General features: G+C 41.5%; 1 protein-coding gene across 1 annotated transcript in view; it reads right to left on the minus strand.

Moving 5' to 3' along the window:
• ACY3 (aminoacylase 3) overlaps positions 1–20,949 on the minus strand; it is a 288,102-nt gene that overhangs the window by 138,670 nt on the left and 128,483 nt on the right. The window lies entirely within an intron of this gene.

Genomic DNA, 20,949 nt, shown 5'->3' on the forward strand with positions numbered 1-20,949 from the left:
TCTTCTGGCCCTGACTACTAGGAACACTATGCTGCTTCTTATACAGGTGGGTATTCAGGTTTAATTTCGTAGAACCTCCCATCTGTCCGGACGTAGGAATTCAAGGTGTTGGCTTCGAATCCAGCTTTGTAATGCCTTTACTAAACCTATGTAATAAGAACCCAGCATTTACAAAAATCAATCAGGGGAATAAGGAAAAAAGTGCATTAAAAACAAGGTGCATAAACTATCTTGTCATTTAAGCCTAAAGGACTTGTTTCTGCAGTATGGATTATCCAGTATGTTTCTCGCTGCAACAGTAGGTGATCTGTGTTAATCCCTGGTCTGGGTTTAACCCTTTCCACTCCGGAAAACGTCAGTATATCGGATTTTCCCCCGTGGACTTTATCTACATGGGATATTAAACGAGGAGCTCCTTTTAGTGTGCAGAGCGAATACATATGCTCCCGTATTCTAGCACAGAGCTGGCGGCTCGTTTTCCCTATATAGTGGTAGCCACAGGGGCAAAATATAACATAGACTACGTATTTTGTTCGGCATGTTATTAAATCAGTAACCGTATGTGTAACAGGCCCCATACGCATTGTTTTAAACTCAGCATTAAATCTGCAAAAATTGCATGTTCTACATGCATAGTTACCTTTTGGTGTTTAGTTTTTCTAACTACTGTGTGTCTTTTTTAGGAAGTATCGTTCTACTCTTTTGCAAAATGTCACCTAATGATTTATTCTTTCTGTACGAAATAAGAGGTTTACGACTGGCTATTTCCTTCAGATCTGGATCTCCCTCTATGATGTGCCAGTTTCGTCTCACTGCTTGTTCAATATCATGATTCAATGGTGAGTTTTGAAAAGTAAAAGCAAAGCATTTTCTAACAGATTCTGACTTTTTTTCTTTTTTACTTATTAGAAGCGTTTCTCTGTTGCATTTGTCTGCTCGTTCTCGACCTTCTTTTATTAATACCCTCGGGTATGACCGCTCCGATAGACGTTTGGCCAGATCGTCCGCCTGTAACTTGTATGACTCTTCAGACTCTCCATAGTCTCCATAGTCTCACAAATTTATTTCTCCATAGTCTCACAAATTGTCCATAAGGAACACCCTTCTGCACTGAGTCCGGGTGAGAACTATTGCAGTGAAGAAGGGTGTTCCTTGAAATAGGTTTTCTATAGCCTTCGCTAGTGAGCCTATCACCTGAGACTTTGAGTTTGAGATCTAGGAACTCAAGTGGTGTTCCACCATATTGTGACAAAATCGTAGAACTGTGACTCTGAACCCGACCATGCTATAAGAATATCGTCCACATATCGCATGTATAATTTAATACATGCGATATATGGATTGGTGGACGAATAGACAATCTGACTCTCCAGGACGGCCAAAAATAATTTTGCTTACGTGCAGGACTCCGGGGTGCCCATCGGGGTCCCGTTGTCCTGCCTGTACCACTGATCTGCAAACTTGAATGTGCTATTAGATAGCAAAAAAGTGAGGGCTTCTTCTATAAACAGGATGAACTCTGTAGAATTATTGGACCATTTGAGGAATTCTTTTATAGCTCCTATACCTGCATCGGACCGGATGCGGGTATATAAACTGACGACATTGATGGAGAATAAGCTCCATCCTGGTTCCCAAGTCAAAGTGTGGATAGATTGTAATAGATGTAAGGTGTCCTTAATGTATGCTGGTATAGATGGAAGTAATGGAGACAGCAGCCATTCTAGATAATGGGAAAGATATTCGGTGACTGACCCCACTCCCGAGACTATCGGGCGTCCCAGGGGTGGGGTCAGCCCCTTATGCACTTTTGGAAGATGATACCATGTTGCCGGTTTCGGTGTATCTGGTATTAGAAGTTCTACATTCTTTTTCTACTGCATTATCTTCGGGAACACTCCAACACATCCATATACCTTAGTCCTAGTGGTTGTCAGCAGCAGTGCCGGACATTGAACTTTCTGTTTCTGCCTATATTATCTTTGAGAACTTGCCTTTGTTCTCGTGCACACTTGAAATGATTGACACCACGCCACAAAACATGGACAGATACGGACGGGATGATCAGAAAAATGGAGGACATATTACTCATGGGGAGAGAGGATCCAGGGGGGTATTTTTTGGAATGTAATCTTAAAGAGGACGTAGAGCTCATTGAAGCCAAATCATTAGAACAACGTATTCTTAATCTATCTGATAAAGAAATCAATATCTTCTGGACAATCAATTCACTCCAGTCATATTAGCATAGTGAGCGATCTATATATCCATATAAAGCACCAGCTCAGTTCCAGGATGATCCAACATTTGTCACCTTGTGGAAACAGGCGCATCATGAACATTCCATCAAACTATTACAAATTGTGCTCACTAGAAATAGAATAGAGCACAATAAAATAAATTAAGATCTTAACAAAGCTAAATCTGAATATATAAAAAGAGCCACAGACGAACCTAAACAAGTGTTTTATCCCAAACTGCAAAATATAATTTTTTCATTACAGGAAGAGGTTAAAAGAAAGAAACATGAAAAATTTCTCAGGGATAAAACTGACTACGATCAAGATAAAGAATTCCTGTGGCATGGAAAAGCAACAGCACCTTTAAATAAGAACTATCGGCAACCACGGCATCCCGCCCAATATCAATCTAAAAACCGCACGGAAACCGCACATAATGTGAACACAGCAAAGGATTCTAAAAGTGAAAGACAGGAAAAAACAGACTCATCTCACCCTTTAGGAAAAGACCTACATGGCGAGTACAAAAGAAAAGATCAGAAAGAACCAAAGAAAAGAAGAACAGAGATGTGAGAAATACGAAAAATTACACCGACAACAAACCCCCCCATATCCAACGTTATCAATCTCACCTCAGAGACACTGAATGAAGCAACCATTACCCTGTTATCCAGAGGTCTGAATTATGGACTGATAGAGCGATTCGATCCTGTCACATTTGAGATAGACTTGGCCAAGTCTCCACGGGACGTTAACTTATTTAAGTTTTTCCTTAATAAAAATACCACTGAGCATAGTAATTGTGAAGCTGACTTCCCAGCGGCAATAGGTAGTTTAGGCTTTTTTCCCAAAGAATGTACTTTATTGGAACAGAAATGTATAGAAATGCTAGCCTGTGATTTTGAAGACCCTGCGAATGATGCCCCAGTGGGGCATGGTCGGAGCGCCTTCACTAAGGGAAAAAAGTCCAGGTTTAATCCCCTGATACTCCCGGGAGGACAACTGGAATTCTGTGCTACAAGATGATAGATCAATATTATACAGAGAAATACCTGTTAATTTGTCATTTGCAGAACAAGCAGCACTCAACAAACTTAAAAAGAGAGAAGACCTAGTTATTATTAGGGCCGATAAAGGAGGGAACGTCGTTTTAATGTATAAGACCATGTATACACAAGAAGCCGAAAGGCAATTAAGTGATAGGTCTACTTACACCCCCCTAAAAACGGATCCAACCCCTAAAATTCTAAAAGGTTTAACCACACTCTTACATAAATTCGTAGAGCAAGGAATGCTGTCGAAAAAGAATGCAGAATGTCTAATACCAGATACACCTAAACCGGCAACATGGTATCATCTTCCAAAAGTGCATAAAGGGTTGACCCCACCCCAGGGATGCCCGATAGTCTCGGGAGTGGGGTCAGTCACCGAATACCTTTCCCATTATCTAGAATGGCTGCTATCTCCATTACTTCCATCTATACCAGAATACATTAAGGACACCTTACATCTATTACAATCTATCCACACTATGACTTGGGGACCAGGATGGAGCTAATGCTCCATCGATGTCAGTTTATATACCCGCATCCCGTCCGATGCAGGTATAGGAGCTATAAAAGAATTCCTCAAATGGTCCAATAAATCTACAGAGTTCATCCTGTTTATAGAAGAAACCCTCACTTTCTTGCTATCTAATAGCACATTCAAGTTTGCAGATCAGTGGTACAGGCAGGACACCGGGACCCCGATGGGCACCCCGGTGTCCTGCACGTACGCAAATTTATTTTGGGCCGTCCTGGAGAGTCAGATTGTCTATTCGTCCACCAATCCATATATCGCATGTATTAAATTATACATGCGATATGTGGACGATATTCTTATAGCATGGTTGGGTTCAGAGTCACAGTACTACGATTTTGTCACATATCTCAATACAACCAATTCTGTAAATATGTCCTTCACCTCGCAATATGGTGGAACACCACTTGAGCTCCTAGATCTCAAACTCAAAGTCGCAGGTGATAGGCTCACTAGCGAAGGCTATAGAAAACCTATTTCAAGGAACACCCTTCTTCACTACAATAGTTCTCACCCGGACTCAGTGCAGAAGGGTGTTCCTTATGGACAATTTGTGAGACTACGGAGAAATAAAGAGTCTGAAGAGTCATACAAGTTACAGGCGGACGATCTGGCCAAACGTCTATCGGAGCGGTCATACCCGAGGGTATTAATAAAAGAAGGTCGAGAACGAGCAGATAAATGCAACAGAGAAACGCTTCTAATAAGTAAAAAAAGAAAAAAAGTCAGAACCTGTTAGAAAACGCTTTGTTTTTACTTTTCAAAACTCACCATTGAATCATGTTATCGAACAAGCAGTGAGACGAAACTGGCACATCATAGAGGGAGATTCAGATCTGAAGGAAATAGCCAGTCGTAAACCTCTTATTTCGTACAGAAAGAATAAATCATTAGGTGACATTTTGCAAAAAAGTAGAACAATACTTCCTAAAAAAGACACACAGTGGTTAGAAAAACTAACACCAAAAGGTAACTATGCATGTAGAACATGCAATTTTTGCAAATTTAATGCTGAGTTTAAAACAATGCGTATGGGGCCTGTTACACATACGGTTACTGATTTAATAACATGCCGAACAAAATACGTAGTCTATGTTATATTTTGCCCCTGTGGCTACCACTACATAGGGAAAACGATCCGCCAGCTCTGTGCTAGAATACGGGAGCATATGTATTCGCTCTGCACACTAAAAGGAGCTCCTCGCTTAATATCCCATGTAGTTGAAGTCCACGGGGGAAAATCCGATATACTGACGTTTTTCCGGAATGGAGAGGGTTAAACCCAGACCAGGGATTAACACAGATCGCCTACTGTTGCAGCGAGAAACATACTGGATAATTCATACTGCAACGACAGGTCCTTTAGGCTTAAATGACAAGCTAGATTATGCACCTTGTTTTTAATGCAATTTTGTCCTTATTCCCCTGATTGATTTTTGTAAATGCTGGGTTCTTATTACATAGGTTTAGTAAAGGCGTTACAAAGCTGGATTCGAAGCCAACACCTTGAATTCGTACGTCAGGACAGATGGGAGGTTCTAAGAAATTAAACCTGAATACCCACCTGTATAAGAAGCAGCATAGTGTTCCTAGTAGTCAGGGCCAGAAGAAGCTTGAATATCGAGTGAAACAGACTCTGTTGCCTGACAGTGAATACCCCCCACTGCGATCCTTCCTCCCCCTCTGCACAATGTTTTATATGGGAGTATACAATAAAGAAGCAACCCTGAAAAAGAAGTGCTGGTCAGTCTGCCGACTTTTTTCATCTTCTTCTTGTACTATATATGTGACACGTCTTTCAAGTCAGAGCACCACCATATCTTCGGGGAACACTCCAACACATCCCTATATCTTAGTCCTAGTGGTTGTCAGCAGCAGTGCCGGACATTGAACTTTCTGTTTCTGCCTGATTTGTAAATTACTTCTATAAAAAAAATCTTAAAGGGGTACTCCTTTGCTCAGCGTTCGGAACAAAATGTTCCTAATGCTTCGCTTAGAGCCGGCGCCGGGGACTCGTGACAACCACCACACCCCCTCCCATAGACTTGCATTGAGCGGGTGGGGCATGACATCATGAGGGGGCCGGGTAGTGACGTCAACGGCGCCGGCTCTAAGCGTTCGGAACATTTTGTACCCCTTTAATCCTTCCAATACAGCTGCTGTATACTACAAAGGAGGTTGAGTTGTTCTTTTCAGTCTGACCACAGTGCTCTCTGCTGACACCTCTTTCTGTGTCAGGAACTGACCAGTGCAGGAGAGGTTTGCTATGGGGATTTGCTGTTTAACTTTCTGGAATCAGTTGATATGAAAAAAAAAATGTTTTCTATCGGAGTACCCTTTTAAGGTGGATAATCCTACAAAATGGGAAAAAAAGTTCTGCCATAATGCATACCACTATTCCAACACTATCCATGCAAAAAGAGCCACTCTGTAGTATAATCTCCACTCCTATTTTGTCACTTTGCCCCCTGCAGCTCTATTCTGTGGGTAGGCATATGTGTAAATCATGTGACCAGGAAGCAGATGTATTTCCCAGGAGTGCATTGCAGTGTGGCTCTTGGTAACTCTGTCCATCTAAATATCTGTGTCTTCCTTGTCCAGCCTGCAAATAAAGTAGTCCCTCATGCACCGCTCCGATCTTACTTATAAATAGTGTTATGAGATATAATTTCTCCTTAAATTTCCTGTACAGGCACTCTTATGGAAGTACTTAAAGTAAGAATAATGGGGAAAATTCATCAAAACCTGTACTGAAATTGAACAGTTGCCCATAACAGCCAATGAGAATGCTTCTTTTATTTTACAGAAGCTTTTTAAAAAAATGAAAGAAGCAATCTAATTGGTTGCTATGGGCAACTGGTTGACTTTTTCTCAGTACAGGTTTTGATGACTCTCACTCAGTATTTATAAATTGCCAAACATATCAATTGACAGTGCCTGAAAAAAATGCCAACAATGGAACATATGTCAATTGAACATATATATATGCCCCATTCCCAGACGAGGAAATTTTTATTATTATCTTTCTATTTTTGTTCTGTTACCTACTTTAGAAAGTCACCTTTTTTATTCACATGTGATAAGGTGATATGTCAATGTTATGATACTAAACCAAGCCTTTAGGGTCCAGGGCATGTCCTGGATACCTGGGCGAATGAGATGCATACACAGCAGGACTAATGGGGCTGTATGGACTTCAGGTGCCAGCATCATTTCTGTCCCAAGCTGCCTGCAACGGAAGATCAGAGAGAGGAGAGGACCAGAACATTTGGAGGAGCTGTGGTCTAACTAATTTATGGGGGCTGTCTGGAGTACCTTACTACTATATGGGGCAGTAAGAGGAGCCTAGATACTATATGGTGGCAGTGTCAGAGGCCTATCTAATATATAGGGGCAGTGTGGGGGCCTAACTACTATATGGGGCAGTGTAAGGGGGGCCCATTTATGATATCAGAGGAAAATGTGAGGGATCTACTATTATATGGGGGCAATGTAAGGGATATTACTACAAGATACGGGCAGTGCGGAGGGCCTAACTACTGTATGATGGATGAATAATCACAGGAAAAGGACCGGTATTGGTAGCGCAAACCACTGCAGGAGATGTTTCAAGTAGATAGTTTCTTTATTGATTAAGCCGTATAACAACGCGTTTCAAGGCTACAATGCCTCTTCATCAGGTAAAATGGCTTACAAGCTTGTGTTTATACATACACGGTATTTATAGAGGAAATTGGCACCAACAGATAAATAGGCCATGCCCCCTGGGGGTGGGGGATCGTTTTACAAGAAAAAATAAACTAATAAAGAAAGACATAAAAACATATATCAAATACATTCCATAATTTTCTTATAGTAAGAGCTGCGTACCGGTAAGTTAAATCATAAATTTGCTAGGCAGAGAACACAAGCATAGCCTTCGTAGGGGATATGGGGACATCACTGCGCATGCGTCCAGAGTGGAGGCCGCGACGTAGAGCAGGAAACGTCGGGCCATCTGCTCCCTGCGGATGCGCCGGCTCCAAAAATTGATAGTGATGACGGAGCCAGGGGGAATGAATGGACGTGCGTCCGTTCCCCTGCGCATGCGCCAGTTAGAAAAAATACTAGTGATGACTAAGTCGTCAGAATGAATGAACAGACTAGGGACATTGATGTATACTGAGTCTCGACTTGATTATAAATATGTAGGTAGCTCGGAATAGGCTCATACTTATGTTCTGAGCTGTCTGTAAAGAAGAACATTTGGCCTGGATAAAATTAGTCCTATTAAAAGTCAAACCTAGATATAATGTATACTAATTCCAAGCTGTATGCCATAATTTAACCCCTTAAGGGCTTTTTTTGTTTTTTCATTTTCAATTTTTCCTCCTTAACTTTAAAAAATCATAACTTTTTAAAATTTTCACCTAAAATTCTATATGATGGCTTTTTTTTTTTTCGTCACTAATTCTACTTTGTAATGACATTAGTCATTTTACCCAAAAATCTACGGTTAAAACGGGAATAAAAATCAATGTGTGACAAAATTGATGAAAAAACACTATTTTGTAAGTTTTGGGGGCTTTCGTTTTTACGCAGTACATTTTTCGGAAAATATGATACCGTATCTTTATTCTGTAGGTGCATACGGTTAAAATGATACCCTACTTGTATAGGTTTGATTTTGTATCACTTCAGAAAAAAATCATGAATAGATGCAGGAAAATGTATACGTTTAAAATGGTCATCTTCTGACCCCTATTACTTTTTTATTTTTCTGCGTATGGGGCAGAATAGGGATCATTTTTTTGCGCCGTGATCTGAAGTTTTTAGCTGTACAATTTTTGTTCTGTTCAGACTTTTTGATCACTTTTTATTCACTTTTTTGTGGTATAAAAAGTGATCAAAAATGCGCTATTTTGGACTTTGGAAATTTTTTCGCGTACGCCATTGAACGTGCGGTTTAAAAAGCGGTATATTTTTATAATTCGGACATTTCCGACGAAGGTTCGCCGAAACGATCGTAGGGGTGGCGTCGCTCCTGCTCTGCTGCTTGTATTATCCATTGCTCCTCACGAGTTGTATGCATGTCTGTATTTCTAGTTATGTGCACTTTATAGAGGCCTTTTCCCGATCCTTTGATGTATGCACTTTCTCTAATGCACCATGCACCTTTATTGAATTACATTGTCTATGCACATGAGCAGGTAGTGTCGCCCCTTTTTGTCTAGTCTCCCCCAGTTGGTTTGTCTTTCCCCATTCCCATGTTTTTATGTAACCAATAAAAGTAATCATGTTTTAACTCTATCTAAATGACTCCGTTCTCTTGGTGTTTTGTTTAACAATTTGTGGAGGCCATATATGAAGCCCTCTGTACCGGGGATAGAAATATAGTTTTTTAGACATAGTATATAGATACACTTATACTCCAATACTATGTTGCTATTTTATTTATTTTTTGTAATTAAATAGCATATATAGTATACAGTTAGATAAAAAGCACATGCAGTATTTATATATATATATATATATATATATATATATATATATATATAAGGCATATATAAAAAAAACACATATAAAATATACAAAATAGATAAATACAAATATAAGTATAAATATTAATCCTCCTAAAAATTATAAGGGTGATCCTTGAGAGAAGAGGGAATGAAATGGGCTGCCAGTTGGGGTACTTGTGAACATGTATATACAAATATCACTATGTACATATGCTTATGCATATATACACATGTACATGAAAATTTAAATTAATAATCACTCAAAAAATGCTTAATAAAATAATTTGAATCATGTTGCTAGCTGGGAATGAATATCCTTTATCTTCTCAATGTATTTTTTTTTTTTTTTTTTTTTTAAGGATCCTATCTATTGAGACCTGCAGGTGTCATGGTGTTCAATTTGTAGATCCAGTACGACTCTCTGTGTTGTTGGCATTCAAATCTATTATGAACCGTAGCTGGAATGTGCTCAATGGCAATAAGATTAAATGCTGAGAAGTCATTTCCATGTGCCTCTTTGGCATGGCGGGATATGCTATGGAACATAAATCCTTTTTGTACATTGGAACGATGCTTGTTCATTCTTACTCTAAGCTGCTGTTTCGTATGTTCAGAAAAATACATATAAACGTAGAACATTAGAGGGGGATCTACGCGGTGCCCCTAGTGTCGGTTGTTCCATCCAGCATAAATAATATGAAAAATAGGACTACCAGTGTCCAGGATGTGCTCTATAAAACTTAACTTTTATTGACAAATTAAAGATAATAACAAGTGTCTAGTGTTATGACAAAAGTATGAATAACTCGGTCTAATTAAAGACACTAACAAGGTGTGTTCGGGACTCTGCAGGGCCCAGCCAGTCCCAAGTCACCTCTCACTAGAGGGTGCAGTTTAGTTGCACACCTATAGAGAATAGTAATCAAAAAACCCAACGCGTTTCTGCTCGCTTGTATATAGCGGGCGTCCTCAGGGGGTATAAACGAAAGAATAAATCAATGACCGAGAGGATATGAAATGTATATTCAGTCATCCATATCCATTAACTGTTAAGAGAAAGGTATATCTCTATATATGCAAAATAAAGGAGTCAATTAAGTATACAATGACATCCATAGCATAATAAATAAATAAATACAGTGACCCAGGAGCCTGAAAAGAAATTTCTATCCCTAATAGAACCTGCAAGATATAATGTATGCAAGGTATTTATTCCTGTGGGGAAGAAGAAAGCTGTCCCTAGGGTCACTTATGCACACAGAGATATGATGCAGTCGGCATAAACCAGGTCCACCTATAAAAGAAAAAAAGACCATTTTGAGGGAACGGACCTGAAAAGAAAGCCCCACACTATACGCTGATAGTGTATAATTACTCACGGTTAGCCGAACTGTAAACTGTATGCAGGCGCAGTCCCGCTATCAGCGGGAGCCGGAGTTGTCCGGCCGCTCTCTCCTTGTGTGGGGAGCGAAGGCGTCTGACGTCACATCCGTCGGCTATTCTGCTTATATGCAGCGCGGCGCGCACCGCCCCTATGACGCCAAAAGGGGAGTGCGATCGAATGTAAACAAAGACACGCCACGCTGTCATTGTCAAGTAGCAGACGCCGATGTCTGTAGGCGTATTAGTTAAATAGTAGAAGAAAAGGTAAGGAATGGAGGAATTCAATTATTCTGGATACAAACTATAGATGGCGAGAAACCGAGGCATAGCTGACTGTCGCTCATGTATAACTGTCATTGTCGCAATTGACAGAGGGGGTCAGTATGCAGATGAACCTGGTGTAGGGACAATGCTATCAAAAATGCATTGTTCCAATCCAAGATTGGTGTATCTATGGACATCCCACAATCGGGGTATTAGGAACATATGTAATTGTAAAGAGATATCAAAACCCCTTACTGGGGCTATGATTATTAAATATACAGAGGATGAGATGGAGGCAAGGATCCAGACCACTCCACGGCAAGTAGTAATACTACTAATAATTGTAAAATAACCCTCAAAAAAGGGGGTGAGGGTAAGATAGGATAGGGGGGGGAGGGCCGATCCTAACTGTCTATGGGGAGGGAGTGGGGATAGCGGGGCCCTAGGGATCCTGAACTCGCCCTAGTAAGCCCTGTAATCAGTCCCTAAACCTAGGCGCGGTGGCCGCCCTAAAAAGGGCGGTCCCGCACAGGAACCTCCTAGACTGTAACTGTTAGGCCCTGTGGATTAAAGGGTTCGGGTGATAGTTGACTCCTGTCAGACCAGCTACGGTCGTCCCTAACTACCTGGAAAACACCCGTGGGGAAGAGGTGTGGGGGTAGTGTAAATTATAAAAAACATGCAAAATGGAGCTGCTCATTTAAACCTCTGGGAGATATTGAATCTAGGTGGTATATCCACCTACATTCTTTTTGTAGGATCAACCTGTCCAGGTTGCCTCCACGTACAGATGGAGTTACTTTTTCGATTGCTATAAATTTGATCTGGCTCAGGTCTCCTCTGTGTACTTCTATAATATGTGTTGCCACCGGGGTGTCTCGTGCCTTGCGTATGTCGCCCACATGTTCCAAAATTCTTTTTTTTAAAGGGCGAATGGTCTTTCCTACGTAAAGGAGCGGGCAGGTACACACAGCTACATAGATGACACCTGTAGAAGAGCAATTCATAAATTGTTTGATTTTGATCGAAGACTGTGGAACCATGGTACTTTTCAAGACATATTGGCATGCACGACAATGTCCGCATTGGAAACACCCCTGTGGAGGTTTAGAACTATTAAGCCAAGTATGTACCTGACTGTCATTAGTGGAAAGATGACTATGTACCAAAAGGTCTCCCAAGCTTTTACCTCGTCTATAAGTTATCTGAGGTTTAGTGCCTACTAAGTCAAGGAGATCAGTGTCCATTCTTAGAATTTCCCAATGGCGGGAGATAATCTCCCGTATCAGAGCAGCCATTTTATCAAAAGTTCCAATTATTCTCGCTTGATGTGAGTGATTGGATTCTCGTGTTTTTGGAGTTAGTAGTTCCGTGCGTGGTCTGGATGCTGCCTCTCTGTATGCCTGTTTTATAATGTATTGTGGATAGCCTCTATCTCTGAATCTTGTAATCATATCTTGGGCCTCCACCTGAAAGTTCTGGGTTCTTGAACAGTTCCTCCTGAGGCGGAAGAACTGCCCCTTGGGGATCCCCCTTTTGAGGGGGCCCGGGTGGCAGCTCTCCCACCTCAGGAGGCTGTTAGTGGATGTCTTTTTGCGAAAAATTGTACTCTGCAAGGTATGGTCACTATCAATGAATATCTTGATGTCCAGGAACGCCAATTCTTTATCCTGAATCTCGTGAGTAAAGAGCAGTCCCAGACTGTTTTGATTAAGAGATTGTATAAATCGGGAAAAGTCATCTCTAGTCCCGTTCCACAAAACAAACACGTCGTCAATATACCTCAGCCAAATTATGGCTAAGTCACTAAAGTGTTCCCGCTCATCACAAAACAAAGTGGTCGCCTCCCACCAGCCCAGGGTGAGGTTCGCGTAACTGAGGGCACAGGGGCTCCCCATCGCGGTGCCCCATAGCTGGTGGAAGAAGCGACCTTGAAAAAGAAAGTCATTTCTTGTAAGAGTAAAATGTAGCAACTGAAGTATTAACTGGTTATGCTCTTGGAACTGGGATCCCCGTGTACTGAGATAGTATTCAACCGCGCGTAGGCCCACTGTATGGCGGATGGACGAGTATAAAGCCTCGACATCTACACTAGCCATCAAAGTATTATCATTGACAGTGATCCCCTCAATGCGTTTCAGCAAATCCATCGTATCCCTCAAGTAAGAGGGTAAGCTGAATACGAATTGCCGAAGAACCTTGTCAATATAGATCCCCACGTTTTGCGTAACACTTCCCACGCCTGACACTATAGGGCGGCCTTTAAGTGGTAACAGGCCTTTGTGAATTTTGGGAAGGGCGTAAAACGTGGGGATCGTAGGAGCGGTAGGTGATAGATATTCAAATTCTTTTTTATCTATGAGGCGCTTTTCAAGGGCTATTTTGAAGATCACATTAAGTTCTCTACAGTAGGCCGACGTCGGATTAGAGGGAAGGATCTCGTAAGTGTCTCTGTCATCTAAAAGTCTTTTGGCCATCCGTACATATTTGGGTTTGTCCATAAGGACGATATTACCGCCCTTATCAGACGCTTTTATGATAAGTTTGTCATTGTGCTGGAGTTCAGACAGGGCTCGTCTCTCCATGAATGAAAGGTTGTCCCTGTATCCCTTCGTCGTGGGAACTGTTCTGAGGTCCCTCAGAACTAATTCCAGGAATACATCTATACACGACGTATCGGATACAGGGGGAAACAGTTTACTTTTTGGCCTAAGGTCCGTAAAGGGTCCCTCACCTTCTATTCGCTCGCCCTCATCCATTAGTCCAACTAATTGTCTGGCGACTGCAAGTTCATCCTCAGTCAGACCATGATCTACACAAGTTCTTTTGTCTTTCATTTTAAAGAACTTGTGCCATTTTAATTTTCTGGCAAATAGATGTAGATCTTTAGTCCATTCAAAAGGGTCATGGTTGACTGAGGGAACAAATGAGAGGCCTTTTAAAAGGACTTGCGTCTGGAATTCAGAGATGGAGACACTAGACAGATTAATAACTTGGGTTTGTACAGAGTTAGTGTCGGTATTGAGGTCTGCGAGGTGGAGGTTCGCGAAGTTGGTACGGATCTCTCTGATTGTTCCCTAAAAAAGGAGAGGGTGAAGAGGATAATTGTTGAGTAGAGCCACATGGTGGAATGTGGTGAGGGTATGAGCCCCTGGGATCTGGTGGTGTATAATTATTATGGGCTCCCCTGGACTCTCCTCTCCCCCTTCCTCTCTTGTTCCTCCCAGTACCTCTATAGGGGCCTTTTTTTACGAGATTGTGATCCCCCCTCCGATTGATCTGTGTCAGAGGAAGTAAGGTCAGTTTCTGTGTCTCTTGATTGGGTATTTTTCTCCAACACACTGTATACCCTATTTTCTTTGAAATCAGCCAGATCTCGGATAAATTGGGTGTGCTTACATTGTTTAATCAAATATTGATATTTCTCTATTTGGGACTGTAATTGTGATTCTTTATTAGCAAAATCAGGGTCTGTTTTAAATCTCAACACAACTTCTTTTTGTTCTTGTAGTTTGTTAGTTAGTGGTTCTAAATTAAGTTTCTCTGCTTCCAAGAGAATAGTCATAAATCGTAGGGAAGAGGCTGTCGCCTCTGCCTCCCATTTGGTTAATACTGCAGGAGTTCTAAGATGTCTTGAGGGCAAAAGTGGTACCCTCAAACCTCTAGGAACTATGTTGTTCTTCAGGTAGCTTTCGAAACCTTGAATCTCCCAGAAAGAGGTAAGATGCTGTTTATAAAGGTTCGTAAGCTCTCTGAATGCAGATCGTATGGACGGTGTATATTTAGGTTGTGTGAAATTGTTCTCTGAAAAGACGTCTCTAGCCTCTGTTACCCAGCCATTAGTATCCAAAACGGTATTGATAAAACCTGCCATTTATAAATATTCAGAAAAATCCATATAAACGTAGAACATTAGAGGGGGATCTACGCGGTGCCCCTAGTGTCGGTTGTTCCATCCAGCATAAATAATATGAAAAATAGGACTACAAGTGTCCAGGATGTGCTCTATAAAACTTAACTTTTATTGTCAAATTAAAGATAATAACAAGTGTCTAGTGTTATGACAAAAGTATGAATAACTCGGTCTAATTAAAGACACTAACAAGGTGTGTTCGGGACTCTGCAGGGCCCAGCCAGTCCCAAGTCACCTCTCACTAGAGGGTGCAGTTTAGTTGCACACCTATAGAGAATAGTAATAAAAAAAAACAACGCGTTTCTGCTCGCTTGTATATAGCGGGCGTCCTCATGGGGTATAAACGAAAGAATAAATCAATGACCGAGAGGATATGAAATGTATATTCAGTCATCCATATCCATCAACTGTTAAGAGAAAGGTACATCTCTATATATGCAAAATAAAGGAGCCAATTAAGTATACAATGACATCCATAGCATAATAAATAAATAAATACAGTGACCCAGGAGCCTGAAAAGAAATTTCTATCCCTAATAGAACCTGCAAGATATAATGTATGCAAGGTATTTATTCCTGTGGGGAAGAAGAAAGCTGTCCCTAGGGTCACTTATGCACACAGAGATATGATGCAGTCGGCATAAACCAGGTCCACCTATAAAAGAAAAAAAGACCATTTTGAGGGAACAGACCTGAAAAGAAAGCCCCACACTATACGCTGATGGTGTATAATTACTCACGGTTAGCCGAACTGTAAACTGTATGCAGGCGCAGTCCCACTATCAGCGGGAGCCGGAGTTGTCCGGCCGCTCTCTCCTCGTGTGGGGAGCGAAGGCGTCTGACGTCACATCCGTCGGCTATTCTGCTTATATGCAGCATGTAAACAAAGACACGCCGCGCTGTCATTGTCAAGTAGCAGATGCCGATGTCTGTAGGCGTATTAGTTAAATAGTAGAAGAAAAGGTAAGGAATGGAGGAATTCAATTATTCTGGATACAAACTATAGATAGCGAGAAACCGAGGCATAGCTGACTGTCGCTCATGTATAACTGTCATTGTCGCAATTGACTGAGGGGGTCAGTATGCAGATGAACCTGGTGTAGGGACAATGCTATCAAAAATGCATTGTTCCAATCCAAGATTGGTGTATCTATGGACATCCCACAATCGGGGTATTAGGAACATATGTAATAAGTAAAGAGATATCAAAACCCCTTACTGGGGCTATGATTATTAAATATACAGAGGATGAGATGGAGGCAAGGATCCAGACCACTCTACGGCAAATAGTAATACTACTAATAATTGTAAAATAACCCTCAAAAAAGGGGGTGAGGGTAAGATAGGATAGGGGGGGGGAGGGCCGATCCTAACTGTCTATGGGGAGGGAGTGGGAGTGGGCCACCCGGGCCCCCTCAAAAGGGGGATCCCCAAGGGGCAGTTCTTCCGCCTCAGGAGGAACTGTTCAAGAACCCAGGACTTTAAGGTGAAGGCCCAAGATATGATTACAAGATTCAGAGATAGAGGCTATCCACAATACATTATAAAACAGGCATACAGAGAGGCAGCATCCAGACCACGCACGGAACTAATAACTCCAAAAACACGAGAATCCAATCACTCACATCAAGCGAGAATAATTGGAACTTTTGATAAAATGGCTGCTCTGATACGGGAGATTATCTCCCGCCATTGGGAAATTCTAAGAATGGACACTGATCTCCTTGACTTAGTAGGCACTAAACCTCAGATAACTTATAGACGAGGTAAAAGCTTGGGAGACCTTTTGGTACATAGTCATCTTTCCACTAATGACACTCAGGTACATACTTGGCTTAATAGTTCTAAACCTCCACAGGGGTGTTTCCAATGCGGACATTGTCGTGCATGCCAATATGTCTTGAAAAGTACCATGGTTCCACAGTCTTCGATCAAAATCAAACAATTTATAAATTGCTCTTCTACAGGTGTCATCTATGTAGCTGTGTGTACCTGCCCGCTCCTTTACGTAGGAAAGACCATTCGCCCTTTTAAAAAAAGAATTTTGGAACATGTGGGCGACATACGCAATGCACGAGACACCCCGGTGGCAACACATATTATAGAAGTACACAGAGGAGACCTGAGCCAGATCAAATTTATAGCAATCGAAAAAGTAACTCCATCTGTACGTGGAGGCAACCTGGACAGGTTGATCCTACAAAAAGAATGTAGGTGGATATACCACCTAGATTCGATATCTCCCAGAGGTTTAAATGAGCAGCTCCATTTTGCATGTTTTTTATAATTTACACTACCCCCACACCTCTTCCCCACGGGTGTTTTCCAGGTAGTTAGGGACGACCGTAGCTGGTCTGACAGGAGTCAACTATCACCCGAACCCTTTAATCCACAGGGCCTAACAGTTACAGTCTAGGAGGTTCCTGTGCGGGACCGCCCTTTTTAGGGCGGCCACCGCGCCTAGGTTTAGGGACTGATTACAGGGCTTACTAGGGCGAGTTCAGGATCCCTAGGGCCCCGCTATCCCCACTCCCTCCCCATAGACAGTTAGGATCAGCCCTCCCCCCCCCCCCCCTATCCTATCTTACCCTCACCCCCTTTTTTGAGGGTTATTTTACAATTATTAGTAGTATTACTACTTGCCGTGGAGTGGTCTGGATCCTTGCCTCCATCTCATCCTCTGTATATTTAATAATCATAGCCCCAGTAAGGGGTTTTGATATCTCTTTACAATTACATATGTTCCTAATACCCCGATTGTGGGATGTCCATAGATACACCAATCTTGGATTGGAACAATGCATTTTTGATAGCATTGTCCCTACACCAGGTTCATCTGCATACTGACCCCCTCTGTCAATTGCGACAATGACAGTTATACATGAGCGACAGTCAACTATGCCTCGGTTTCTCGCCATCTATAGTTTGTATCCAGAATAATTGAATTCCTCCATTCCTTACCTTTTCTTCTACTATTTAATTAATATGCCTACAGACATCGGCATCTGCTACTTGACAATGACAGCGCGGCGTGTCTTTGTTTACATGCGATCGCACGCCCCTTTTGGCGTCATAGGGGCGGTGCGCGCCGCGCTGCATATAAGCAGAATAGCCGACGGATGTGACGTCAGACGCCTTCGCTCCCCACACGAGGAGAGAGCGGCCGGACAACTCCGGCTCCCGCTGATAGCGGGACTGCGCCTGCATACAGTTTACAGTTCGGCTAACCGTGAGTAATTATACACTATCAGCGTATAGTGTGGGGCTTTCTTTTCAGGTCCGTTCCCTCAAAATGGTCTTTTTTTCTTTTATAGGTGGACCTGGTTTATGCTGACTGCATCATATCTCTGTGTGCATAAGTGACCCTAGGGACAGCTTTCTTCTTCCCCACAGAAATTTTGCATACATTATATCTTGCAGGTTCTATTAGGGATAGAAATTTCTTTTCAGGCTCCTGGGTCACTGTATTTATTTATTTATTATGCTATGGATGTCATTGTATACTTAATTGACTCCTTTATTTTGCATATATAGAGATGTACCTTTCTCTTAACAGTTGATGGATATGGATGACTGAATATACATTTCATATCCTCTCGGTCATTGATTTATTCTTTCGTTTATACCCCCTGAGGACGCCCGCTATATACAAGCGAGCAGAAACGCGTTGGGTTTTTTGATTACTATTCTCTATAGGTGTGCAACTAAACTGCACCCTCTAGTGAGAGGTGACTTGGGACTGGCTGGGCCCTGCAGAGTCCCGAACACACCTTGTTAGTGTCTTTAATTATTGAGTTATTCATACTTTTGTCATAACACTAGACACTTGTTATTATCTTTAATTTGACAATAAAAGTTAAGTTTTATAGAGCACATCCTGGACACTGGTAGTCCTATTTTTCATGTTTCGTATGTTCCACATATTGAAACTTACACTCACATTCCAATACATATATAACATATGTGGTGGAGCAGTCTATTTTATGTTTTATTTTAAATGCTTCTTTTGTAGTGGTACTTTTAAAAGTTGTGGTCCCATGTCTGATATTGAAGCAGCATTTGCAAAGGTGGCTACGGCATCTAAAGGTGCCAGGTGTTTTTTCCAAAGATCTCCGAGTGGCTGTAATGTCTTTAAGCCTACTTGGAGCTACCATGCTTTTTATGGTTGCTGCTCTTCTAAAGGTTAATTGTGGTTTTGCAGGTATATGTCTGCACAGGATCGGATCTTTTAAAAGGATGTTCCAGTTTTTCTCCAGTATCTGTCTAATGGTATTATGCCTGGTGGTGTATGTTGTAATAAAATTATGCTTATATTCTGTAGAATTTTCTTCTCCTTTTTTCTTCTTTTCATTCCTTCTTTATTCTTGGATCTCCCTATCATTCCTACTTTCTTCATTTCTATTTCCATCTCCTATTAATGCCTTCTGATAGGCCTCTTTCACTATTTTTTTCGGGTACCCTTTTTCTAAAAGACGATTAGTAATGGTATTACTTTGGATCTGGTAATCTTTTTTCTTAGTGCAGTTCCTCCTTAACCTATGGAACTGGCCATATGGTAGACTGGTCTTCCACTTCTTATAGTGGCAGCTTGTATATGATAGCAGACTATTACAATCCGCTTTCTTAAAGAACGTTTTTGTTATGATTTTATTCTTTTCGTTGGAAAGTTCAAGATCCAGATATTCCATATGGTCATCACACCGTCCAGTAAGTGAAATGTTAAATGGTTATTAATAAGATGTTCAGTGAAGTCCTTGAATTCCTCCCTTGTCCCATTACAAATGAAAAGTAGATCATCTATATACCTCTTGTATAATTTGATCTTATCTAACCATCGATGTTCACCATAGATGTATACTGCTTCAAATGCGGCCATAAATAGGTTTGCGAATGCAGACGCGAAGTGTGTGCCCATAGCGTTACCACAAGTTTGTAGGTATATCTTTTTTTCGAACGTGAAATAATTGTGATACAAAATTAATCTGATACAATTGAGGACAAAATCCTTCTGCTCACTTGGCATGGTGGGATCTTCTTTTAGAGTGTCTTCTATCACTTTCAGACCCTGTTCATGTGACATATTTGAATATATTGCAGACACATCTAATGTGGCCCACATATATACAGGTCTCCACCCCCCATCCTTAAGGTTCTCAATTAGAGAAGGGGTGTCTTTTAAATATCTTTCCTAACTGACGCACGCGCAGGGGAACGGATGTGCGTCCATTCATTCCCCCGGCTCCGTCATCACTATCAATTTTTTCCTGCTGTACGTCACGGCCTCCGCTCTGGACGCATGCACAGTGATGTCTAAATCCCGATATCACCTACGGAGGCTATGCAAATTTATGATTTAACTTACCGGTATGCAGCTCTTACTATAAGAAATATATGGAATGTATCTAATATACGGTATATGTTTTTATGTCTTTCTTTATTTATTTATTTTTTTCTTGTAACACGATCCTCCACCCCAAGGGGGCATGGCCTATTTATCTGTTGGCTCCAAGTACCTCTATAAATACCGTGTATGTATAGACACAAGCTTGTAAGCCATTTTACATGATGAAGAAGCATTGTAGCCTTGAAATGCGTTGTTATACGGCTTAATCAATAAAGAAACTATCTACTTGAAACATCTCCTGCAGAGGTTTGCGCTACCAATACCGGTCCTTTTACTGTGATTATTCATCCATTTACCTATCGGTTGGAGTTCCTCCATACCGATGCCGGGGAAGCAGCACCACCATCTTCTTTGGTCTTGATTGACCCATGTGCATACGGTTGTTGTGGCTCTTACACAACAGCACCAGGTGAGCAGTATTCATTTCAGTGCACTTCACTCACTGTTCCTGCTCCTGATACCTGTAACGATACCGCCCTATGGGAAGCTCTGCCTCTCTTTTATTTTAGATTTACACATAACTACTGTATGAGGGCAGTGTGAGGGGCATAACTACTACATGGGGATAGTGCAAGTGGCCTTTCTACTACATGAAGGCAGTATAAGGGGCCATACTTTTAAATGGGTCAATGCACAAACTTGCTGATAATGTTGCGCCCTGTG

The sequence above is a fragment of the Hyla sarda genome, chromosome 7 (assembly GCF_029499605.1).
Source record: "Hyla sarda isolate aHylSar1 chromosome 7, aHylSar1.hap1, whole genome shotgun sequence".
NCBI classification, from domain to species: domain Eukaryota; kingdom Metazoa; phylum Chordata; class Amphibia; order Anura; family Hylidae; genus Hyla; species Hyla sarda.